At 36.1% G+C, this 27,718-nt stretch overlaps 1 protein-coding gene across 1 annotated transcript in view; it reads left to right on the top strand.

Moving 5' to 3' along the window:
* The first annotated feature begins 6,466 nt into the window (after positions 1–6,466).
* The window catches only part of LOC138700427 (relaxin receptor 1-like), a 217,732-nt gene continuing 196,480 nt past the window's right edge, over positions 6,467–27,718 (top strand). The window contains exon 1 of the mRNA XM_069827044.1: positions 6,467–6,504. The gene's annotated coding sequence lies outside the window, so the exon portion shown is untranslated. The remainder of the gene's footprint in view (positions 6,505–27,718) is intronic.

Genomic DNA, 27,718 nt, shown 5'->3' with positions numbered 1-27,718 from the left:
TATCGGTCAAATGAAGTGAAATACATAAAATAGAGATGAAATTTGCAAACAATTTGTATTTTCATAAATGTGCATACAAATTAGTAGGTGCCGTTATTTGAAGCCACTGTGGCACAACTTCACGACATTAAAACAAAATAGAAAGTGTGGTGGATTCAAATGAAGTGACAGTACCCCAAAGCGTTTAACCCAGACATGTCAAAACCCTGCACATTGTACAACTGTCTCTGTGCAATGTGCACTCTCTATTCTCCTACCTGAAGGGAGTGAATCGCATTGGAGGGGAACGCGACAGGGCTATACAATACCTGCAGCAGCTTTTGTTTCAGTAACACAGTTTCAGTACGAGTGCCGAATTGGCTGTGTCTGTGAATGAGTTATGATAAATAAAGTGAGGAGTTCACAGATAACGGAGAAGAGAAATTACGAATCATATAACATAATTGTTATAATGTTTTCCTCAGCCAACAATAATAATCATTTTAAAATGAAAGGCTTTCATCAGCCTATGTCGAGGTAATAGTGTTGTGAGGTGACAATTTAGATCAGATTAGTAAAGTTCTCAAAATATGATTTGTCAGCGCTTATTTCTTAATCAATACTCTCACGGCAAAACGTACTTGACAATGGCATTGTTTTGGAGTCTGTACTAACACAACCATCAAAGGTTAGACGGCTTACGACTTTCATTTCATAAACTGGTAAGTGATGAGAATATAGTGAGGAATACATGTGAGGCTCTTGAGGTTGTAAGGAGAGAAGAAAACAACTATTTGCAAGGCGGAAAAATTTTCTGGAAAAATATATAATGGCAAATTTTCCATCTCACGTTGCAATATTAATTCAATATACTTATATTAATAAATCTTTAAATATGACATAAAGAGAATATCGTCGCTTCACAGCTTGTGAACTAAACTTTTAATTTCTTTGAGTAACGCTCCCAACTTTTCGATACTTGCTCTCAACGTTTTCAAATAAACTATATGTGAATTTAAATTCTAAGCTTAATTTATATTTATTAATATTAATATTAATTTATATTGACATACAGCAAAGAAATGATTTCAGTGTAAAAACTTCACAATGTCCTACTGCATGTAATTAATTGGGGGTATAATATTTTCTTCAACATTTGTCCACCAAAGGTCACAGTAAATAACAATGCTTGACGAACAATGAAAGAGTAGGGTCTATTACTTTAAAATAATTAGTATCTACTACGTAAAATGAAATACTTGTTCGTTTCTTGTTGTTTCGAAATTACTGCATTTTTTCTTCAAATACTGTATAAAAATCATATTAATAAATTATGCTTTACAAACCACTACTTTGTGAAGTATAACTGAGTAAGCCTAAAGTTTCTTGTATTACAATTGTCAAATACAGACACTGATAATAACTGTGTTTTTTTCCTTCTACTAAGTATGTTTATAATGTCCAAATGCCTATTTAATCCAACCCCAGAAGTGCAGAATAGATTATTGTACACCCCTCCAGCTAAGAACGGGTAAGAGCAACGCTTGATTGATGCAACCTGCACAGACCGGCGATCCGCGCACATAACTGCACATTTAGAGTCTGATTTCTGACATGCCTGAGTTAACCTATTCTATAATCTGGTTTTCTGTATGGTGTTATCTAGTTTTGGTCTGAAGTAGTCCATGCTGTAAGATTGGGTCCAACGCTCTGTGGTGGAGCCGGCTGGGGCCAGCATTGTGGGCTGGGTTCAATCGAGCCAGTCGAGACAGTGGGAAATGCTTTGTTAATTTTTCAAATTAAGAGATATAAATATGCAATGCAAGGCAGATAATCTGAGATTTTTCGAATAGGGAGGATGTAGAAGATTTTCTCGGGGAATTTAAATTTCGTCTCCCTTACTCCTGGCTTAGGTGCCTCATAAGTGGGGCCTATTGATGTCATGAGGTTACAACCAGTTTTCTGACTGTTGGCTAAACGTACAGTACATTACCGGTACTTACTCTTACTCTATCATTAGTTCATTACTGACTATCATAGAACTATTTTGCAATTAAGTATGAATTTATCTGTTGTTAAGGAATTTTGAAGAAATGCGTGCAATTTCATTTAAATTTAATTAAATTATCCTAAATTCGTTAAAATGAGTCATTAAACGCTATTGTGTTGAAAGAAAGAATCGACAGGAGAATTATATAATGATTTTAAACAATTATGGGTCAATATAAATCCAGGAGTGAACACGTGTTATTGCTTCCCATTTACTGAAAACAAAAATGCTAATTATATTTTTTGTAGCAAACTATTTTAGCAATAATAATAATAATGGTTTATTTTAACTGGCAGAGTTAAGGCCATTCGGCCTTCTCTTCCACTCAACCAGTATGATAAAAAATTACTACAATGCTATGAACATAACATAATTAATACAATACAATACAATTCAAAGCAATACAATACTACAAATACAAGACAATATAATACATAATTAATATAATACAATGACAATTCTTTTCGTCTTCACAACACCAATAGGATAATTATGTAATAATAATAATAATAATAATAATAATAATAATAATAATAATAATAATAATAATAATAATGATAGTCATATCTAAATTAAATTAAATTATTAAGCTCGATCACAAGTATAATTTCAATTTGACTGCGCCCGTAAGAAATCGTTTAGCCTTTTCTTGAAAGTGGTTATTGTCTGGCAGCCCCTAATCTTCTGAGGTAGAGAATTCCATTCACGGGGAACTGAGAAAGGAAAAGAGGATGAATAGTGGGATGTTCTATGGGCAGGAATTGCTAGGACTCAGCTGTTTCTAGAAACTCATTATAGGAAGAACGTCCTCAGTGTGCACCATCTTACTAATAAACTACAATATGATAATCCAAAAATATACAAAGTAATTACTTTCAAGACACTTAACATGACTGAGCCATCGGCTTAGCTCAGACGGTAGCTCGTTTGCCTGCTGATCCGGAATTGCGCTCGGGCGTGGGTTCGATTCCCGCTTGGGCTGATTACCTGGTTGGGTTTTTTCTAGGTTTTCCTCAATCGTAAGACGAATGTCAGGTAATGTATGGCGAATCCTTGGCCTCATCTCGCTAACACCAATTCCATCGACGTTAAATAACCCAGTAGTTGATACAGAGTTGTTAAATAACCAAGTAAGAAAATAATTTAAAAAATAACTGGACTTGAGCATGATATACAGTGTTACAAATTATAGATCTACTTATAAGTAATTGACAGGAATATACGAGCTTAATATTTAACACAACTGATTTTAAATTAAAATGTACGAGAAAAATGAAGACTTAAGATGGTCAGTATTCATTAAGAAGGCCGTATTTGACGTGAATACCTAGGTATGTAGCTCTAATCCATAAGAAATCACGAGAAAAATAAAATAATTATATTATTATTATTATTTATTATTATTATTATTATTATTAAGTAATGGTGATATTGGGTAATGATGGTTGTGGTGGTGGTGGTGGTGGTGATAATTGAATTACCAGAATTTTGAACACTATCTGGAGACACTGGAAAGAATATTTATTTATTTATTTATTTATTTATTTATTTATTTATTTATTTATTTATTTATTTATTTATTTCAGTGATATAATTTATTAATAATATGCACTTATCATTGCATATCAATTTCATGATTATTTCTCCACACCATGAATGTTACGCAGAATGCCATTTCTGTTATTCAGTATCTCTGAAATTTCTTTACACGTTATATACAAGTAAATAATTACTGTTTAGATTGGCTTACGTTGATACTCTTGAGCTTCGAGATGACCACAACGAGAATACTTGCTCCACAGATGCATTATCGCCAGGCATACATGTCATATATATTCAATTTTCGCTACTTCGCATTCTCTTGAAGACGGCCGACCGAACTCGCCGATCAGTCCTCGGTTGTGAAGAAGGCAGGCGGGAATTGATAAGCTCGAGCGCATGCAATCGAGATTTATAACCGATCGGTTGAAACGTTTACTTTGTCGTCGCGAACACTTGAAGTTCTTGCACTACAGTTACATCACCTTTTAATGCCTGATACCCAAAACAGTCTACCCAAGAAGTTTACCAGTTTGTTTTTATTTCAGATAGCACGAAAATAATAATAATAATAATAATAATAATAATAATAATGATAATAATACTGATTTATTTTAGCTGGCAGAGTTAAGGCCGTAAGGCCTTTTCTTCCACTCAACCAGCAAAAAGTGTATATACATATGCATGAACTTACAAAGAATTCAACAATTTGATTTAGATGAGTTACATGTATACAAGACTTATTTACGAATTAAACAACAAAATACTATGAACTATTAATTAAACACTGAAATAAACTGTGTAGCAGAATTAAGCTAAAATACATAGAATGTTAATATATTTCAAATAATATTAGATAATAGAAAGAGATTATTATGAGACAATTTTGAAAATACAGCACTATCAGGATGATGTCTAAAGAAAGAAGTAACAATGTAGTCAGTGATAGTTTAAATCAGTATGATTGGAGTGAAATGCTAATAAGGTTATCTTTTAAGCTGTTTTTAAAGGTGTTTATTGTCTTGCAGCCCCTAATACTTTGTGACAAGGAATTCCATTGACGCGAGGTGGATACTGTAAAAGATGATGAATAACAAGATGTTCTATGAAGAGGTATACTTAGCGTGCCACAGATAAGTGATCTGGTATTTACGTCGTGGTTAGAGTATAGATAAGAGAAACGAGACGAAAGGAAGTATTTGAACATTTAAACAAGGAAACATAATTTTTAAATAACACAATTCTTTAAATGAAATAAAGCTTTATATTATCAATAATGTTATTCAGCATCCATCTTGTCGAACTCATATTAGTAACGAAAATGTTTAATGTAACCTAGTAAATATGTGATTGCATAAAAAGAACAGAGATTTTATAATGCGTGTCAAATGTCTTCAAAAGCAGACATAATCTATTTCAATCATTAGTATTTAATAAAAAACAAAATAAACCAAATCTACATGTTCACTTTGCTTAACATTTTTACAATAGTGTATATAAGATATACTTAATAGCAGACAATGATTGACGCTCGGGCAATTTATGCAGATTCTATTATTCCACATTCAACGACCATATCACAAAATAGCAAGGATTGAGCAAACAAAATTCGTGCTGAAGTTATTTCAAAATTAAAAGATTCAGTGGAAAAATTGCCATTTGGTTTTAAAATTAATAATTTTTGTTCAATCTTACCTAGAATCTCCTCCTTGGTTTCTTAAATGCATTTACTTTTGTCCTATGCCATCACGAATGTAACACTGTTACAAAATATTATAAGTTAACTGTTCCGTTTAACTAGAGGATAAACACGAACATACTTGTTTTATCTTCTTTTAGAGCTGCTTATACTTTATATTTATTTTTTATTTTAGTTGGGTATTTAACGACGCTGTATCAACTACTAGGTTATTTAGCGTCGATGAGATTGGTGATAGCGAGATGATATTTGGCGAGATGAGGCCGAGGATTCGCCATAGATTACCTTGCATTCACATTACGGTTGGGGAAAACCTCGGAAAAAACTCAACCAGATAATCAGCCCTAGCGGGGATCGAACCCGCGCTCGAACGCAACTTCAGACCGGCAGGCAAGCGCCTTAACCGACTGAGCCACGCCGGTGGCTCTTTATATTTATATTCTTATAGACAACATAGTTTGTAAAACTTCATTTTATTTATTTCTTAATTTATTATTACTTAAATATTTTATTGTAATTTTTTATTCCATCTGATAACCTGTACACTTTCTAGATTTACTGAACAGGTGATAGGGCATCAGGTAGCTTAATATCCATAGCGCATACTGTAAACACATCGATCGAAGACAGTATTTAGTCTATGATATCCTTCATATGACCGGGACGAGCGGTCGTCCGTGATGATTCAGTTGGGTGTTTTGCTTTCAGCGGAGTCAGGACACGCGGCAGCCAGGCTGCGAAGCGAGCGACCGTTCGCGCGTATTATCATGACTCTCGGTCGGTTGTTCTTAATGAAATGTAGAGCTCTACTATAAACAGGAACCGTACTTACCTTTCGATTGGCAGCATATATTGCCATGGTTACCACATGGAATTTCCCTCAATAAGCTACAGGTCGTTTTAGATTCTTGGGTATATTAATATAATTTAATTCACAATGAAATTGTTTGCATTAAAAAATTAAAGCCATGGACATTTCGATACAAATTTTAGCCCGGTACAATATAAAATATTCAGAGACTATCCCCGAAAGCCAGGGAAGTCGGGAACACTAAATAATAGCTTCAAACATTATTAGACCTGAATATTTTCATTGTTTCAGTGACGGAGACGGTTGGAACCTTTCTGTGCAAGGAGGGGCAATTCAAATGCAACAAGTCCCGCCTGTGCGTCCCTCAGGACCGCAACTGCGATGGAATCCCAGACTGTCCGGATAAAAGCGACGAATGGGATTGTTGTAAGTACAATTTTTTCAGTCATTATGTACGGGTGGTAATATATTTTTTTTTTATTCCTTGTCATCATATCGATTGGAAATTTGAGTTTCTGACGTGATTCCATTCCAGCAAAAAAGTCTATATCTAAATTTTAATATTATAATTTTGATTCATTGTTAAATTGATTTATATATGGACTTATTTGGATGAGGAATGGCAGCAGAAGCTTTTTTTTTTTTTTTTTTTTTTTTTTTTTTTTAGATTTGTCTACATCATCATCATAATCATCAGAGCTAGGAATTTCGTACCGATCTCATTATTCAGGAAGCGAGCAGCCAGGAAATGGACATACAAAACTGGCGATCTGCGCGATCAATGGCCCCCTTGGAGTGCACCATGTTCATGTTAAGAACCTTTACTGCATGCAACATTGCCTCATCGGCAGTATGGAATACTTTTGAGTAACAACAAATTTTTCTACTGCAAATGTGAGAGAGATTCATTCCCTGTATAAAGACAGTATTTCCTATCACTGTGTGTGTGTGTGCGTGCATGCGTATGTGTGTGCAGTTTATTTCCTTCTTTGATTTTTACTTCTATATGTATGTAACAATTTGTATAGTTGTACATAAACATAATTATGTAACTAGCTGTGCATTTACGAATGTCCAATAGGTCTTTCTTTCCTAGAAACGGGAATATTGCCTTGACGACGAGTCTGTTTTCCTTTCCACTGTACCTTCCTATTTCTATGAGTAGCTGTGTTTTGATGCGTTGATGACGTCGCACCTGGCTGGCCGTACCCTGTTTAGGACGAAAGCGATCGGTACGAAGTACCTAGCTCTGATCATCATCATCATCATCATCATCATCATCTTCCCCACTCATTCCATATACTACACTTACACGAACACTTGCACATACACTCACCTTAGTACACGACATAACTCTTAACACAGATACATATCATGCACAGCGTGGCCCGCCGAAGTGGTGCGCAACTTGAAACTTGGTCACAGTTCTGCCATCTGACCGCAATGTGCGGCACTCGAATCACACAAGTGAAGTGGTTAGACATTGGATACACACACATTATGTAAGAATCTGAGACTTTATATTGTTTTTCGGAACAGTTTCTGTGCGAGAGAGGAGGAAGATGAAGGATAGGGATGGAAGACTCTGCGCGTCTCAGAACATACTCTTCCACAAAGCGATCTTCGATTCTAGAGAGACTCGGCAAACTTGTACCGAACTTAGCGCCTCTAGGCCTAACGCACAAAGCTAGTATTTAGTCTATAGATTGTAATATTTAATTTGCTGTAGTGATTTATTGTGGCTTTGAAACCAAGATTTAGACTACGTACGACAATTGTACGGTCTAGCGAGCTAATGTTGGTGAGAATATGCCGTTTCGTGACATACACATATACAAGATGTTTCCGAGGTGGTGTTACAAACTTTCAGGGATGATGGCGAAGGGCACATGTATTAATTTGAGATAAGGAACCATGGTCCGGAAATGACTGAGTCGAAAATTATAAGCAAAAATAGTTGTGTGGAAATGGAATTGTAATTTTGCACCACGTGCCCTCCTTCCCTTAACTTTTGGAACAGTCGTGGAAAAATGATATGGGCCGGATATCTCTTACGTGGGTACTTGTGCCGATACAATCTGTGAACTTGTCTACTGTTCCCATTGGCTCATCCGTATTCGAAAATCAGGTCTGCTTATTCCGCTCTCGTGTACTCCTCCATTTCACTAGGACTGATCGACTGGACACTGCAACTTGTACACATATACTGCTGTCTACAGACGTACATATCAGGACTGAACATGTCCGTTACACATTACGCTATCTGCATTGCTTTAGTGTAGTTTCCTGTCCCCATCCCTCAGACAGCGCACTGAATGGAATACTGTAAGTAGACAACGTAAACAACATCAGATGAATACAGTATGTGTAAGATGTACAGATAAATGCACATAAGTAAGGTGTACACAGAAATAAAATTATTTCATTTCCACACAACTATTTTTGCTTGACTTTCGACTCGGTCATTTCCTTATCTCAAATTGATGTATGTGCCCTTCGCCATCATCCCTGAAAGTTTATAACACCACCTAGGAAAGACTCTGTATACCTATCTACTACGACTTGACCTCATCGTAGGACCTCTGTGCTTAATATTTTCACGTGTGAATCGCTCGTTAACCTGAACGACAGACAAATTCACGCTACAGGAGAGCGACCATTTTCCGTGTCGAAAGATGTACAGTTACCCTTAAAAAGAATGAGACGATTCTTGGTCGTCGGAAGTTAAAGTTCTACAGCGCGGTTCACTCGATATCGACGTAACGATATATAACATGAGAAATAGTACAAGAATTGTTACAAGGACCACAACAAGGACAAGGACCAGAATAAGGATCACGAAGAAGACTGCCATTTAAGGCCAGGATTTCACAACATAGCTCGAGTCACAAAATATCATTGCTTCACTGTACCGAATGGCAAATGCCTGCTAAGGGATCTACATTCTGGACTGCTGCTGTCACTGTCTTGTCTCGGTAGCTCATATAGTAGCGTGTTGGTTCCGCTGTATAACCGAAACGTCTCGTGTTCGATCCCGGGTAAAACTTTTTTTTATTGAGGTGTAATTAATTTGTTCAGAGTTCCTCGACTGTCTAATTTGTCGAAAAATGTGGAATAATTTATGCCCAATTTCTGGGTTTTACAAGTTGGCTGAACCTCGTCAAAAAAAATAAAACTTACTTGGAAGTTAAAAGTATTCTTCCTCAAACAAAAATCATAAGAAACAAAAAGAGACCTGTTAACTTAAAATCTTGTCGACATGCCATCAGCTTCTATTACAGATCTAAGTCGATCCGGCATGGATGTCACGAGATTGTGAAATAAGTTCTGATCCCCGGCGAGATCTTCCCAGGTGTCAACAACTTGATCCCACAATTCGTCTCGATTTCGAGGGCGTCGGTGGGCATAGGGACTATCCTTCTCTTTTTCAATTCCACCCATAAATTTTCGATGACATTCAAATCAGGTGACTCCGGAGGCCAATTAATGATTTCGATCTCGGGTCTCCTTTGAAACCATCTTTGAATGCTTGCAGCATAGTGCACGGGATGGCTATCCTGCTGGAAGAGCAATGTTCCTTCGGGAAAACGTTCTCGGGCGGAGGGAAGGAATATATTTTCCAGAATGTGCTCGTAAGTTTCCGCATTAAACCGGCCATAGATGCTTCTATAACGCCAGGTCCATCGTAAGACATCCACCCCCAACACGATATGCTAAAGCGCACCGATCTTTCACGTCGGTGCACATAGCGCTGGTCATGTCGGAGACCATCCTCACGATAGACATGGACAGGACCTTCGTAATCACTCGAGATGGTTGTTTCGTCGGAGAAAATTACATTTCTCCAATCGAAATCCACTCGATTGGTAGCGAAGGCAAGACGGTCGACAGCTTGTGCTTCCCCCAATATTTCCATTTGCGCAGCCCTCCGGCTCCTAATACCGCGCTTCCTCAACCTGCTGATCACAGTCTGTGAAGAGCCGAGAAAGTTAGATACTGCTCTTATTTCGTTAGCAGTCAGAAAGGGGTCCTGTCGAACTGTCTCGAATAAGAGAGCATCCTCTTCCAATGAAGAAATCCGCGGACGCCCAGGAATAGGGCGATTTTCGACCTCCCCTAAATTTTGGTAACGATAACCCACCTCGCGGCTGTACTTCCAGGAACACTGACCAAACGGCCAGCAGATCTAGCCCCATATCCAGCCTCAACTAGAGCTATAACTCTCTGTCTCATGTCACGTCGGTTCGCCATTACGATGAGAAATGAGGGATGACGATAATACTTTAGTGTAGACAATGACTATTTAACGTGATATAGAATTATTGAAATAAGAGGCATCTTGCATAGTAAGAGTTAATAAATCAACCCTAAATTAAATATCTAAATAACAGGATATAATAGGAAGTCCAACTGTTGCGAAACTAATCAAATTAAATCTAAGCTGAAGTAGCACAGCCATTGATAAATGTTTTGTACACAGAATTAGACTGAATTCCTATTCGACAGAACCTATAATCAATGGCTTGTCTGAACATGATAAACAAATCCGAAGTGTTTCCAATGTCACTGAACAATTTCAGAATATTAATTTAAAAACTAAGAAAGGATCGTAAATGTTGTATCTAATGATTATTTACATTTATGTCTACAAAATGAATCTTGGAAAAACGTATATGATACTGGTGCTACTGATATTAAGAGTTAATGTATTGCATTTTTCACTTAATTTCATAATCACTTCAGTGGATTTTCTCCACTCAATGTTGTGAAAAAATTCAAAAGTAAAAACATGTAGATAACGCAGGGACTTCAAAATCTCATGTATTAAAAAGAAGAATCTATATGTAATGAGTTGCAATGTAATGATCCTCATGTTCTTAAATACTGCAAGGAGTACAGTGTAATTTATCAAAAATTATGAAAGAGGGAAATAGAACATATTTGAATAGAAAAGTATAAAATTCAGATAATGCAATTAAATCTATTCGGAATATTATTAAATTTAAACTTGTAGATATCCTAAGAAAGAACATATTTTTTCACTAAAACCAATGATTATAAAGTAGAGGATCCCAAATCTATTGCAAATTCTTTTAACGTATTATAGTATATAGTACAGAAATATTATTGACAACTTAAACATTCAAGATTTTGCAAAAGATACTGCAATTAGTTACTTAACAGATGCATTTAATAATTAGTATTAATATATGTAATTAGTCAATAACTGCAACAGTGCTTTTCCATTCAATCATAACATGAATAAAATTGAATGCATACTAAATTAAACACTATTGCAAACACGTAGATAAAATAGTTAAAATTAACTGAAGGTGTGAGAATGAAATAATCTAAAGCCATACTTTTAACAAAAATTGTTTTGTGCGAGTGCATCTCTTACACATATGGGAAAGCTATTAATAAAATATTGTAATAATTACTCAACAAATTACATAGCCTAAGGACATTAAACCTTTGTAAAAGTTTGTCTATTATTATATATATTTTTATAATTTCATTTTAATTGTTAGTTTTTAATATATATGCATTTACATTGTATATGTGTGTGTATAAATGCATTCATTAGATTAACGTTTATAATATTATAACTTGTAATTATGTATTGTTTGCGATCATTAACGCTTAATCTCAGGACTTTGTAAAACTCTATTTCAACGTTACTTAGCTATTTCAACGTTATTTAGACAAAAAAAATCGTTGTATAGACTAAGAATCGAACTCGCACTCTTCTACACAACACGCAGAAGTCTTACCGTCTGAGCTATTGAAACGACATGAAAGCTTTCTTTTCTGTATGGAGTGTCGATCTAGTCATGAAGGTCCATTGTCGATTTAACTACACGATTTATGTATATATTTATCTTTCATTTACGTAATATTATCATATTTTTTGCAGTTTTTGAAGTGAATTTCGGAACGATGCTAGTAACAAACCAAATAGTCTGAATTTAAGTAACTCAATATTCGTTATCTTGTGTATCAGTGCTCTGGTCTCCGATCATGCGCAGTGTCTTACATCTGAGACTTAGGAATATTCAATCGTCTCATCCTTTTTCAGGGAAACTGTACATGTTTGTCGAACCATGTTGGTATGTGCATAGAACACTCTAGAGTACTTATAAAATTTTGCAAAATAGGTTATAACAGGCTCCTGTTCTTAAAATAGGCTATTATTCCTACAATAGGCAATTATAGACACCATAAAACTTGGAGAAGTGCTTTAAATTATCTAATAGGGATTTTGGTTTGGTTCCCTAACTTAGATAGTCTGAAATAAAATAGTAAAATAGGGCAATGTTCGAGCTCTAACCATGACTTATAACCTATAATGTAGTGACTGAATTATCTATTTGGTACAATTAAACGAACCTTATTAAAATAAAACAGAAAAAATACTATTTAAAATATTGTGGCACCCGTCTGGAGCGTTCTGGTCGTGTCAGGGAGTTGCGCGCATCTTTGGCGAGAAGGAAGGCGCGGGGAAACGGAAACACGAACCCCTGACGCTAGTAGCGATACGGAGCAAGGAGGAAGACAAGGCGACTTTGACTGGGAGGAAGTAAGGAAGCATCTGGAGACGGATTCTTGTGGAGGTCCAGAAGCTTCGCGACGCAGAACATTCTAGATGTTCGTGGTAAATAAATATCACTGCGAGTTGCCGACGACAGTCAGTCAGTCGCGAGAAAGTCAGTTAGTTTGAGCAGGAGTCCTTCTATTCGTCCTGGTTTCAGTAAGTCTACAAGTGAGTCTTCGACGTGCAAGGAACCGCATCTGGAAGGCTTGGGTTCGACGTGCAGGGAACCACATCTGGAAGGCTTGGGTTCGACGTGCAGGGAGCCGAATCTGGAAGGCTTGGCTTCGACGTACAGGGAACCGCATCTGGAAGGCTTGGGTTCGACGTGCAGTGAACTTGAGTGAGTGAGCAAGAAGAACTAGCCAAGGCGAACGAACTGTGAACTGAGAATTGACAGGTTTGTTCTGCACATAGTGCTTTGTGAACATTAGTTGAAATTAGGAGTTCTTCTCAATAATACACGTGTATTGTCATTTTCGTCGTGTGGAGTGCAATAACGACTATTGTGTTGCTGTGTTGAGTGGAATGCATATTGTTGTAGGGCGATTAAAAGTATAAATAAACGTTACAATATTGTTTAGTATTAACCTTACCATCTCTATTATACGGATGAGAATGCTGGACTTTAACTAGAAAAGACATCAGACAGATAAAATAAGTAGAGATAAGAATATTAAGTGCTGTGGCAGGTTATAAGATAATAGATAAAAAGATAATTGAAGACATTATGAAAGAACTATATATAATTTCAATAAAAAGTGAAAGATTGCTATGATGATTCCTTTGAACATATTGAAAGAATGGAAAACACCAGACTCCCAAACAGATACTAAATACAAGCCAACGGGGAAGAGACTACAAGGACGTCCACCAAACAGACGGAAATTTCAGATCAGAATTATTGAATAATTATTCTACTTGATATGAAATGTAGCTACAATTTTGTATAGCTTAACAAAAGTATGCTTGTAAATTGAATGAATTTGTTTACTATGTTTTATATATTTTTGTATAACTTGGCTGATGAATTGTAAATGTTTTAAATTGAATAATATCCTATATAGCTCAACTGATGAATTGTTGATGCTTGTAACTTGAAGCAATTTGTATGATATGTGTTATAAATTGTTGTATATCTCAACTGATTGAAATGAATTAACTTCCTTGATATGTAATATTATATTTTATAGCTCAATTTGTGAATAACTGTTTAGGTTTGTAAATTGAATAATCTGATTGCTATGTAGGCCTACTGTATAGACTATTTTTTGTAGAGTCACAAACGTAGCTCAGTCGGCAAACTCGCTGATCCGGAACTGCGCTCAGGTTTGGGTTAGATCCCCGTTTGGTCTGATTACCTGGTTGGGTATTCGTCCGAGGTTTTACCCCGACCATAAGGCAAATTCCAGATAATCTATGGTGAATCCTCGGCCTCACTTCACTTCACTTTTCGCCAAAAAATTATAAACTTGTAAAATTTTTATTTGTTCTACATCTTAAAGCTTCAATGTCAATGAAAGATCTATGGAATACAGTAAATGAAATAAAAAAAATGAACAGAGGCCTAAGCGATGATGATGATGATGATGATGATGATGATGTTGATGACGATGATGATGATGATGAATTTGCAAATTGAACCTGATCGACTGCAAAGAGTAAAGCATTTAAATAATTATTTCATATTTTTAATACATGAATTTCGTAATTATCTTTACCATTAGTAATTAATGATGGTTGAAATATATAAATTGAATGGTATGTGCGTCAAAGTGCATCCTTGTCTTACTCTCTGTGATGTTACTCTACATTCATTACTATTTCCTTTTGACTGTTTTTATTAAGGAATCAATGTGTTTTGTATAACTCTAATGAGATTTCCTGATATTACCATTCGTCGGAATATTTTCCAAAGCGTAGAGCGATCAAATGTCCAAAGCTTTTTGATAATCTATTAATGCTGTGTATTGGAATTTCATATTCTCTTTTTTAATGATCTCTAACATAGTAAATATAGCCTATACATTCAGTGTAAAACCTACAATACCATTCCGTAATTCACAAATATTTCCTGTTATAATGGTCCATACATATATGCAAGAACTTTCGCCTGCATCTTTCTGCTGAATTATTTTATAAATAACACACTTGTTTTGTTCGTCCATGTACGCATAATTATTGCCGTTTTTCAACTTTCAGAGGAATAGTCATGTAGTGAATAAGTATTTAGAGCTGAAAGAAGTGTTGTAATATGTTGCGTGGCAGGTATTTTGAAAACACTCTAGATTTTCTCTATTCTGCTGTTTAAGTTTTAGATCATCTGAATTCAGTTTGTCTACATATTCTTTATTATTGAATCTGCATATTTTATCCTTATACTATACATAAGTCCTCGTAGTAACGTAACTATTGTTCAGAGATCAGATTTAAAAGTACTCAATCTTTTCAGCATTGTTTATCGAAATATTTAACAGTCTACCTTTTAATTTGGAGTTCATAAATGTGAACTGCTTACTTATGACCAATTTTGTCTTTCAAAATAACATATTATCGTATTCTTCGGTACATAATTTGCCTACATATTTTTATGCACCGCATTTCTTCTTCTTCCGATTTGAGATTCAGGAGCTTAAAATAAAATTTATTTTTATCGTTTTTGTTTTTAATATATAATTCCAAAAATGAATACTAATTTTTCTTCAAACAGTAGAACCTCAATTGTTTCTTATGTAAATATTTAGCTTTTCTTCACATTTTCTGTTTGCTTCCTTGGGCTCTTTTGTTGTCTAGTAACTTAAGTTTCTTTTTTATTTAACTAGAACTCTGAGCCTTTTCCTCATAGCTTCTTAGCTTCAGTTTTGATTTTAGAGGTCATTTTAAATAAGTTTATTTTAGATATGAATACAAAAAAATGTTGTCATGGAAAGATGCACACGTTCTCATATTGTTTTACGTGTGTGTAAAAACTTCAGTTCCTCATATTCTTGCGAATGATACAACTGTTTACACTTCATTTTGCTGAACTTCAATTATAATTCAAGGCACATAAGCATATTATGTAGGTATATATGTGTATACAGGGTGACCCACGTAAAGTGTTACAAGTTAATTAATATCTCTTGAATCAGGCCAGCAGAACCCGTAAGTAGGGAAAATATGACATCAGCCTCACTCCACTTCTATTGGGGGTGATCGACTTCCGCGTAGAGTTGTTTACATTCTCTGCCTGTGCAAAGGTCCATCAGCGGCGGCATGTAATTTTCAAAAAGGATTGTAATAAATTCATTGTATTTATAATGCGTTATCTCGTTTCAAGATTTACAATTATGCTAGATTTACTGTCGGTAGTTTCTTTGAGATTGCTTTGCACCTAACCTGCTTTAGATTTTCGAAAACTTTCCTCCTATCATCACCTACGGAAACATAAATTTATAGCATTTAAGTAATGAACCTTGAAAGTCACTATTAATTTTAATTCAAAACGAAAACAACGAGTGACGTCCATAATTTAACAGTATATAAATAAATAATCAATATATAGTTCGTAATAATGAACTTACCCGAAAGTTTGTGCTTTCCATAATTATTAATATGGGCTTTGTTGAATGTGGTTTAATATTGAAATGACGAGTAGAAATAAATTGGATGGGACACAGTAAACAAGCAATTCTTTCGTCTTCAACAACAAAATAATCATATTCCCATTTCCTTTTGAAGTAGTATTTCTGCATGGATTTAGATTTTGCCATGTTGCAGTTCTTTTTAAACTGCATTACGCTATTTATTTTATTTATTTATTTATTTATTTATATTTATTTATTTATTCATTCATTCATTTGGCTGGAGTGCGTTACAATGATGAATGACAGCATTGACATCCGGTCATATAGCTATCACTCGCTTATCAACGTACAATTTATTTATCATCCTATTAGCTATTAGTAAAACCAGTTAAGACCAGTAATGCAAGTTTTGTAAATACAGGAATTAAAACTTTATTAATGTACGGAAAGTCATAATAAATTCTTCAAATAAAGTAATTGATTTGTTGCCTGCATGCAACATTTCGGACTTATTTCATTTTAGTAGAATATAGAGCACGGAAAGATAAGTCGGAGACTGTGCTTAGCTTATTTTACACAAAAAGTGGACTTAATCAGCTTTACTAGTAATAGTACGATATATACATAGGTAGTTCTTATTAAATTAGATGCACACATACATTTTAAAATTTATTTTACATGTCTTTTAACTTCTGTATTTACCTCATTCTTTTTTCTCTTACTTTATAAAGGTATGTTCCTAAGGATTTTATCATCTGTTCATTTGTAATTCTTGATAGCGTATTGTATACCTGCCGCCGCGAGAATGAATGTGGATGCAGCCGAGCGTAACTAGAACGTCATGACCGCGCTGGTAGAAAAGGTGGGTGAGCTAAGAAGGGGTAGTAAGGCAGTCGCTCTGAGGAGCTACAGTTCTGCAGGTCTGTCTTAAATGAATAGATAGAATCGAATGCTTTGTCTTCTAAATTTTGTTGGGGGAAAGTTTCTTCCAAACTGTGATATGTGCAATATTTCCCCGGGCCCCTTTAGGGCCGCCGGGATGCATCTTGAGATTATTAAACGAAACCATGAATTTTTTAAAAATGTATTTTTGTTGCCCTCAATAAACTAAGCAACTTTTATTGAATTTTTTTATTTTTATATAAATTGTTGAGCTGTTAAGGGTGTTTTAATTGAAGTATACGGTAGTAGAAAAGATTACAAAATTAATAAGAAAATAATTAAATATCAAGGTATTTACTTTATATTATGTTATTAAGTGCTCAAAGTAGCCTCCATTCTAAACACTTGGGGCTAATAGTGCGACAAGCTTAATTTATTCGACACTTTGGGCCGTATTCATGGACATTCTTAGCGCGTTGATGATCAGCGAACTAACGTTTTTCGTATTCATAAACCAATGTTAACTATATGACATGATATGAATCCTATACAAGTAACCAGTCGATAGCCGGGACTAGTTTAGCACGCTTGTAGCGCGGGCTAGCGAAATGTCTATGCATAGCACCCTTGATGTCCTCTTAAATCATAATACTGAAATAAATGAAACTGAATTTTTTTAGAAAAAATTTACTGTGTATTTAGATGTTAATTAAGGTTATTATAATTAATAAAATTACGTAAGGTTATAGCATGATTTATTATTATTTAACTGTATCGGATATGTCTCGTCTCAAACACCCTATAATATTTCAGAATTTCAGTATAGAAAAAAATGTTTTAAACAAAAATCGCTTAATTTGTTTAGGTCAATCAAAATATCTAAAAGTTATATCATCGTTCCATTTAAAATTCTGAAGTTACTCTCCCGGAATTCCGTTTTGGTACACGCTGAAATGTTGTCCATGAAACTATCACGAAGACCCCCTCCTCCAAAAACTGTAGGAAAAGTCAGCGTTTAGTTATATTGACCCATTTAAAAGATATTAGCTTGTAACACTTTATGTGGGGCACTTTCTATATATGTATATGTACGGTACAGAGTACGAAATAGCAATATAAAAGTTGTAAAATTTATTTTTTGGAAAGTTAGAAAAATTCAAATACCTTTGAGCAACATTAGCAAATATAAATCAGGCAACTGCATCCCTACTGCGTAATATTGTAACGTAGTGACTGACTAAAATCGTCTACCTATAGTTGCGGATATAATGAGTTGTTTATATGAACAGAGTATAGCATGCTAGTGCAATATATCTAGCCTATATCCTTGGCTGCATTCAACCTGAAAACAGTATTTTGGTACGACTTTCTAAGACTGGTTACAAGTTCACAATACAAGACAAAGATACATGCGCGATCCTTTTAAAAAGGATAAAAATTTTCTCTTTTTTCTAATTAGAAACATTTTTTCCCATAATCTATTTTTAGAGAAAATACGAGTAAATTAAAGACGAGACCCGTATCTATAATCTTCCATATTAAAATAAAGATATTATCCAATGTAGTTTTGTTGGGAGAAGGAATACAGGGGAGAGAGAAATCAACGGTATCTCAAGGAAGGAGACTGTTAAGGAAGGGGTGATTTAATCTAACGTTAAGGAAAGAAAATGTATTTCCATAGAAAGACGGCGATTGGATATCACTTCTAAAATTTAAATTACTTTTTATGAAAGGCTGAAAAAATTAATTGGGAAAGAATTCTGCTACTTGACAAATGTTGCTCACCGTCAATCGATCATCGGAACGTTTATTGAGTCGGAGTTTCTTGGCGAAGGTTCAAGTTAAAAACCCTTGGCTAGTTCAACTTCGGGCAGGCCTTTCCTGGTTATTTCCGTTTCTTTTCAGCTAGCATTCCACTGTTTCTATCACCATCATTATCTTCACCATCTTATTATAACTTAGATCAAACCTCAGAACGTAGCTTAGGCAATAGGCGCGTTGGTCTGCTTAGCTTGTAGATGTCTGTTCCATTATCAATTGAACTGATTATTACTTGTGTTTCTCCGAGGTTTTCGAATGTCAGGTAATCACAAGTGCTCTTATATCCTATGATGCAGACGTGCCCTTTAAATGCACCACCTCGTCCTTATCTAGCCAAATGCCATCTCGCTGTAATTAGTGTTAATAGGGTAAAGTTAAATGATAGACAAAATAAATTAGATTCACTTGGATTAGTACACCACTGGTAAAATATCTTGTGATAAAGTGATCTGTGTGTCACGACATTACCATACACTTCTAGAAGGTCAACACTTGCGTGAACGATGAAAATCAAAGCACTTGCCGTTCATTAAAGTAGTTTTTTTGTGCTAATGATGGTGGTGTTTTTAAAAGGGTATGTGAGCTCCATAGGCTATTTGAACCTTTACATCCACTTCCTTTACAATTGTTAAAAAATATGCGAATTATAATAACATAACCTTTCAGTCCACGTAAAGTTTCAAGCTCTATATGGGGAGATGGGGAGAAAAATCCTACACGTCACCAGGAAGGATAGAATCAGCAACCAAGGAGTGATGACCCGGACAAGCATGAAGATTGTTAGAATGTTTTGGTTTATTTAACGGCACTCGCAACTGCAGAGGTTATATCAGCGTCGCCGGATGTGCCGGAATTTTGTCCCGCAGGAGTTAAGCACACTTAAATGCCATTGATCTGGCCCGGGATCGAACCCGCAACCTTGGGCTTGAAGGCCAGCGCTATACCAACTCGCCAACAGGTCGACCGCATGAAGAATATAGCGGTCCAAGCTCTAAAACTGAAGTAAAGATGGGGCGGCCATGTGCTGAGTCTCAACCAGTCAAGATGGACCTAGAAATAAACTGTACGGGACCCGAGAATAGGGAAGAGAGGCCAGGGCAGACCCTGGCGGCGTTTCTGAGATTTGTTCAGAGATACAGGATTAGTATGGCCCAGAACAGCAACACACCGTGAAAACTGGAGACATCTGGAAAGAAGAGCGCTTCAAGCCGTAACGATGGAAATATGAAGGACTGAGCAAACAACTTGAAAGAGGGTACTCAATTTCGAATCGGTCAACACTTGGATTGCTCTGTGCTTCATATAAATAAAGCATGTGAATGGATAGGACTACATCTATGTATAGTATACATTATGCTTTATGTACTATATGTATAGTGTATAGTTTACTTTATGTAGTATACAAACCGAAGGCACAAACAGAGAATAGAGAAGTAACCAGAGGAAGGCAGGGAGAGCAGGCAAAAATCTCAATTCAATTGACTCATCAATTGAGAGTAATTGAGCTAGACCTATAGCAGACGTTAATAGAGTCCTTTGCCCTAATGGGATTTCTTGGACTGTTCTTATTCTTATTCTTACATACATATACAGAATGTAACAAAAAGACAGGGCAAAGTTTCAAGAATGGATTCCTCATGCATAGAAGAAAAAAAATGATTATATCCACATAGGTCCGGAATTGCTTGGTTTCTGAATATAGCTTGCAATTATTATGATCATAGTGCACTCCAGAATATTTGTCAGTTGGAATGACTATGATGCATTCTGTTTACATTTCCTTAGATGAACTGTTCAAAATGTCTACCTTCTGCCTGAACACAGGCCGCAGTTCGACATCTAATCGAGATCCGAACATGCTCCTAAATTATTCCTAGCATAGTTCTTTTCTGACAGCCTTGCAGACGCTGACGGAGAGTTCCTTCATTATCCACGGAAGTCGAATACACCAAAGACTTTAAATGCCCCCACAGAAAGAAATCTAGAGTTTGAGATATGGTGAGCGTGGAGACCAAGCATGTCTTCAACATGAAACTAGTAAAATATGTCAGAGGGAAGTGGAAGTTGTGAGAGAGGTACGACAAAGATGCCTTTATCATTTACCATATTCAACATTTACTTGAAGGATTTTGTGAAGAACTGTTGGAGTGATAGTGGAAGGAAGAAGAATAAAGTGCACAAGATTTGCTGATGGTATGGCGTTGTTAGCAGAAGAGGAAAATAATTCAAAGGGATACGCTACTGGAGCTAAATGACAGCTATGAGCAATATGGGATGAAAAAAATGGAAACAAGACGAAGTTCATGGCTATCGGAAGTAAACGTGCGAAATGAGGCAGTAGAACAAGTGGACGTTTTCAGATATTTGGGGAGTAATATAAGTAATACGTTAATAACATGATCTGCTGCCAGGAAGTCAAAAGGAGGCTAGCAATATTACTCGACCGAGGCCAGTTGAGTCCTGCAGCCCGGGCCTCCACTTGTACTGTTCCTGCATTCGTAATATGTCATCGCGATAGTTTCACATTACGCCCGTTGCCCCACTCGCCTCTTTTGAGTAAGACTTTAATAGAAAAAGAAGCATCTTCTGCGGAACCTCTAGAAAAAGATCTAAGGAAGAGACTAACGAAATACTTTGTGTGGAGTGTGGTATTGTGTGGTGCAGAAACGTGGACATTACAGCGAAGTGAATTGAAGAGAAATGACTGGAATCATTTGAAATGTGGATATGGAGAAGAATGGAAGGTGTGAAATGGACAGACAAAATAAGAAATGAAGCTGTGTTGGAAAGAATGGGCGAAGAAAGAATATTGCTGAGACTGATGAGGAAGAGAAAACGAAATTGGCTGGATCACTGGCGGAGAAGAAGCTGCCTACTGAGGAATGCAGATTTTATGATTAAATTGACTTCTCAAAGAGAAAGAAGAGAAAGTAATGCGATAGATAGTCTGTTGTTATACAGCTAAGAGTTCAGTATCTTTGTGATCACCAAAACAATAGGCTACTCGTCTCGCTTTGATTGTTGCTATGCAACTGATATTGTGTAAAAAATTGTACATTTGCAGGCGACAGTATAAAATAACTAAATTTTTTATGTTGAATCTTTCGTACACTACTTTTAACACTTGAATATAAATAATTGATTAAATGGCGATCTTACTCGTGTTAATTATGTAAGCATATGCCGCTTACAGCTGTTTCGGTGCTATTCGATACCAAAAACTCAACACACTAGAACAATATGAAATATACAGACACACTAAAATACAACCCAGTCAAATTTTCAACACACAGATCATTTTCAGAACACACACACTATTTGACACAACTCTTCATCACACGAACGCACCCACACAACAGGCAGCGAAGTTGAGATAGCGCCAAGATCTAGTAAGCTCTGAGGATGGTGTCGAAGAGCACCGAAACAGCTGTAAGCCGCACATGCTTACATAATTAACACGAGTAATATCGCCATTCAATCAATTATTTGAATTTTTATATTTTCTCTGATTGTTCTCAAATTTTCGGAACACGCTCTTAATTATGTAATAAGGTTATATGTTAGCAAATCATCAGCAAGCCGATCGTAGCCCCAGATCCAAGTGTACAAAGAATACATCATAGCTGCTACATTATGTACTGCGGTTAATGTTTAATAGATAGCTTACAGTTGTGGAAAAACGCAATAACATTTTAGGTTTTCATTTAATTGAAAACTCAAAGTAGGCCTAATTTGATTGTAAACCATTAATTTAAAGGTTGAATTGAATGTATATGATCTCGAAGTGTTCTAACAACATTTCCAGGGTGTAACTGAATGACTTTTTCCAAATTTGGGCGCATATAGAGGATGATATAGTGAAAAGTTTTCACCGAGGAACCCATGACCTGAAATGAGAATTGGAGTATCTATAGCATTTTGTGACCCATTAGCCAGTTCCTGGAGGAGTCTGTCTCAAAACGTAATTAAAAATAGAGCAGTGGTGTCTTTACTTGTATCAGCTCAATCGCATATCTCACAGATATCTTTAGGCAGAAGTAATAGGAAGTGGATGTCCAGTCTCTTGGCCTGCGCACTCTCCGGACCTCCCCTCGCCTGACTTTCCCCTTTGGGGGTACGTGAAGGCTATTATGTACCGACCGATTATTTAGTCCTGACAGCTCAGCGACGCGAAAGAGGGGAAGTAATAGGAGTAGTGGGGAGAGCTCCGGAGTAGAGATAAGGGCGAGCGGTCGGTAAAGGAATGCAGTACAGCTTAATTGTACTGGAAACATACCGCTCTACCGCACGCATGACATCCGATCGCTTCGAAGACAAGCGAGTAACTAACCCATGCACCCCTTGGAGTAACTAAATGGACTCGCCTGACCCAGGCGCAAATCTCCGGCGACTGTCAGGACTAAAGAATCGTACTGTACGCAACAACGGTAGAAACAGTAAATAAGATTACTGAGCGCATCTTTACAACGTTCGATACTATAAGAGTGGAGCGCGGACTCTTCCAGAGAGTAAGACAAAAACATGGTTCCTCGTTGCACGCTATGTAACGAAGTTGGCAGTCGTTACTTTGAACATTTATTGTAAATGTGAAAGTCAATAACTTTTACAAATACTCTGATGTTTTATTAAGCTACAGAATACGTAGAAAATTCGCCATCACAAGAACAGGAAAAGCAACATCTCACAGTGCTGTAGGTACTACAAGTCTCATTTCTTTCCGGTCATGGGTTCCTCGGTGAAAACTTTGTTAAATTATTTTCCTTGTTATCGAAAATACCTTAAAATTTGTCACCTTTATAAACTTCAGCGCGGATTTATATACATATACAAATACGTATTTCGGTTAAAATAATTAACATATTGATTCATAATTAGTTGAACATTTAGAGCATCTGCTTTCATTGTCGGAGACCCGACTTTACTCGTATTTCCCCATTAAGCCATAGTCAAAATTTATTACGGGATTTTCACTTGGCGGATTCTATAAAATCTCCAGTAATCATTATAATGTTTGTGTGTTCTGCAATGACACACAACAGCTATCTCTATGGCGGCTAACTGATCTGGAACCACGTTTGTGTAAGGGAACACTTCGGGTCAATTAATGAGAGTGAATAAATTGATGTCCACATCTGTGGAGTAACGGTCAGCGCGTCTGGCCGCGAAACCAGGTTCGAGTCCCGGTCGGGGCAAGTTACCTGGTTGAGGTTTTTCCGGGGTTTTCCCTCAACCCAATATGAGCAAATGCTGGGTAACTTTCGGTGCTGGACTCCGGACTCATTTCACCGGCATTATCACCTTCATTTCATTAAGACGCTAAATAACCTGAGATGTTGATACAGCGTCGTAAAATAACCTAATAAAAAAAGTTGATATTTGTGTACTTGGCTAAAAAGACTTGATATTTGCGTACTTGTTTCGATACTTAGTACTTTTTTCTTGCTGTTTTTGTAACGTGGGTGAATGTATGCTGAAACTTGTTTTCAAACTATTGTAGTTTCATTAGCACGTACATGATATTAACATTTGCAACATGACCTCAGTCCATTATGTACCGAGCACACTCAATAGACCTACGTATTACATGTTACATCACCGATCAACAGCTTTAATGAAATTATATGAGAGTACTAATTAATTATTATCACTTTGATTTGCCAAGGAAAATATTCAGAGTCACTTTCATTACGTATCGCAGCAGAGAAGAATATTAGATAAACTTGATTTATATATTATACTGTAATTAAATTAACTACACTGATATAACATTTACAGAGAGTAAAAGGCTATACCGTCCCCCTTTTAAAGCTTATATACATTAACAGAAAGAAAGAGCAATGTAGGCAGATCAAAAAAGTGCTGGAGAGAGCACTTGAAATATTTTGTGAAGTCGGACAGCCCAGTACGCCTAAATCGTGCGAGCTATGATGAAGATGATTATGACACTGATATACAGAGTGTCCCATTTATTTTGTGCATGTAACTACATTATGGTACGAGATACACGTGACGTCATCAATTTTTCAAATAACACTACATACTTTAATCACGTTACATTGATTACATACATTAAGACGAGTTCAAAAATGTATCACAATGTCACCTTTCTAACCAATAACAACAATAAAATGCAAAATGAATGTCATCAGAATGTGCCGTTTGCTTTGGTGCCCCATTCATCTTGTGCATTAACTTAGGCCTACACAAAACGAAAGACGACTGACGTCCGTACACGTCGTGTGTTGTGTTTGCTCTCTGAACATCTAAACAAACCACAATCCGCGTACAATGGCCTGCACGTTCTCCGGACCTGTCGCCACTCGACTTCTTCCTGTGAGGAACTGTAAAGGACAGTGTGTACCAGAACATTCTGACAACATCTGACGACATAAAGCAACGCATTCGACAGGCTTGTGTGTCCATTCAGCCAGCAACATGCCGGGCAGTCATGCGGTCTTTCGGGGAACACCTTTAAATGTGCATTATTGTGAATGGTCACCATTTGGAATATCTTCTGTGACTCTGAAAGCATAACATTATCACATTGGAAGTACGTTTTTGTTTCGTTTTGTTGCTGTTATTGATTAGGAAGGTGATATTATGATACATTTTTGAACTTGTGTTAATGTGTGTAGTCAATGTAACATGATTAAAGTATGTATTAGTATTTATTAGTATTAGTATTTATTTATTTAACCTGGTAGAGATAAGGCCGTCAGGCCTTCTCTGCCCCTCTACCAGGAGATTCCAACTACAATATGAACAATAAATTACAATTAGTATTAAATTTATAATTACAATTACAAATAACATTACAATTAGTATTAAATTTATAATTACAATTACAGTGCTATTTGAAGAATTGATGACGTCACGTGTATCTTGTACCATAATATAGTTACATGCACCAAATCTCCACACTAATGTTAGCCCCTTGTTCTAACATAACGCTAAAAAACAAAAATTCCAATGCCTATCCAAACAAAAAAGTTATAACAGGTGCACAAGATAAATGGGACACTCTGTATGGCTAAAATTCACAAAATCGGACCAAATGAGATACGATTCACAGATATTCACATAATGCACTTATTTAGATTATTTTTTTCCTGTAGGTTATTGTTAATGTGTAGATCAGTGTTACATAGCTGGCCACGATTATTAAAAAGGTAATTTTATTTTATTATACAATTTATATAATAATGTCCACAAAAATGTCAGTTCTGTGACATCTCAGAACTGACAAAAACCAATTTTCAATTTGTTATCCCTTCAATCTCATGTTGGTGACTGGGTTTAAGATTATGTTGAATATGTACACCCTCATATCATGATATAAATCTACGTGACACATTTTACATAATTGAACTATCTCAGAACTGACTGGTAATAAAGGTACTCACCGGAAAACGGTTATAGGTCTCGCCAGAGCAGTGGGTCTCGCAATCACGGAATACAAACGGAAAGAATGCGAATCAAACACTGCGATAAGGAAGAGCGGGCGACAGGAAAGGTCACGAGATAACTTTAATGATATTCAAGAGTAGGCCTACAGTCGGAAGAGAAATGATATCGGCAGAATCAGTCTTGCGTTGTGATAGTTACATTACGACTTTAGTTTGTTCCATTGCATGTGAATACATATCTTGTATCGCACGGTATTATTATTTCACTCGTAAACATATGTTGCGCTGTTAATTAGCTTCGAATTTTTCTCTTGCTACGTTCTTTATTCCCACAGCGATGTCCTCATTTCTTCATCTTCGGCTCGGACCTCTCCTCCCTCGGCGTGCCTATACACATACGTCAAAACAGACAGCAACGCCGCCATTGGTTTTCTGTAATCGTTTCTTGCGCGAGCTATACATATGTTTTTATTTCTCTAATATGAAAATATTACAAATCATCGTTTCACTGTATACTCCTACACTGTGGCCCATACAAAACAACTGAAGAGCTGTTCTGAACTCTTGCTACCATCTAGTAGATACCTATTTATATCGCTTATAGTAGTCATAGTCATAGAACTGACATTAACTATAAGGGACTGATTTAAATAATATTTAGAGCATTAAAGAAGCAATTCAACGACTATCTTTTGTAATAAACTAATAAATTACAGGGTTATGCCAACATTTAACACTGTCAAACATTGTGTTTCACTCTTTTAATTGCTAAATGGCAATAAAAATGGTTTTGAAGATGTAGTAAGGGACACGTCACAGAACTGATATTTCCACATTCAGAGTTGCTGCCCAGGCATAATATGGTTTCGTTACAATTGTCCAAATGATAATTAAATTACAACATGATGGTTGCCATTGTTCTAGAAGGTAAAATTCTGTAATTTCCAGTCAGTTTCACAATAAATTTTAAGGACACGTTTTGTCCAATTTCATAATTCCTAGCCATATAGAGTATTTCTGGCTGAAAATTGTTGAAATGTTCTGTTTCCCTACGGTATGGAATCCTTCAAACTGACTTTAGTTTTGGTTTCATCAGACTACGGTTTTTCAGAAATAGGTATTAAACAAAGAAAAAAAAGTTAATTACTTTTGATAAGCAAGCCATTAAATTAATTATTTAGAGAGTGTTAAACACGACATACGTACGTCGTACACATTACTCTTTCAAGTTACATCCTATTCGTTGTAGCGTAAACGGTTTCCTGTCTTTGAAAGGTGCATTTGTGTGATACGCTATATGCTTTCGTAGGTAATCAAGGTTTGTTGATCTATCGGCAGTGTCTCTTGCCTTTATTACTTGGAAGCCAATTCGC

The sequence above is a fragment of the Periplaneta americana genome, chromosome 5 (genome assembly GCF_040183065.1).
Source record: "Periplaneta americana isolate PAMFEO1 chromosome 5, P.americana_PAMFEO1_priV1, whole genome shotgun sequence".
Taxonomy (NCBI): domain Eukaryota; kingdom Metazoa; phylum Arthropoda; class Insecta; order Blattodea; family Blattidae; genus Periplaneta; species Periplaneta americana.
This window is presented reverse-complemented; position numbering and strand designations above follow the sequence as displayed.